Source organism: Branchiostoma floridae, unplaced genomic scaffold (genome assembly GCF_000003815.2).
Source record: "Branchiostoma floridae strain S238N-H82 unplaced genomic scaffold, Bfl_VNyyK Sc7u5tJ_1548, whole genome shotgun sequence".
NCBI lineage: Eukaryota > Metazoa > Chordata > Leptocardii > Amphioxiformes > Branchiostomatidae > Branchiostoma > Branchiostoma floridae.
This window is the reverse complement of record NW_023365749.1, coordinates 17,465-17,805: the sequence shown is the minus strand read 5'-3', so window position 1 is coordinate 17,805 and position 341 is coordinate 17,465.

Here is a 341-nt window from a genome sequence, read left to right as displayed (position 1 = left end):
ATATACAGACCTAACAACAACTCCACATACAATGATAATAGAAAATATCACCTGATAGCTTGGGGTCTGCCTAAACACCACAAACGACCACAAACGATCCAGAAACACCACAAACGACCACAAATGACTCAAATATGGAGTGTATATGGGTCAAAGACCTTGTGTGGTGCTCTGGAGACATTGTTTATACATTTATGAATTTAAAAAATGCAGCAAGTCCTATGTATTCACCAGTTATATCAATTTAGTCCGGTTTCAAGATTAAAGCAATTCTTGGGCACCATGTTGGATCGGGCTTGCTTGCATTTGAGGCTGAAAAACACTTAGTATACAAGTTTTAT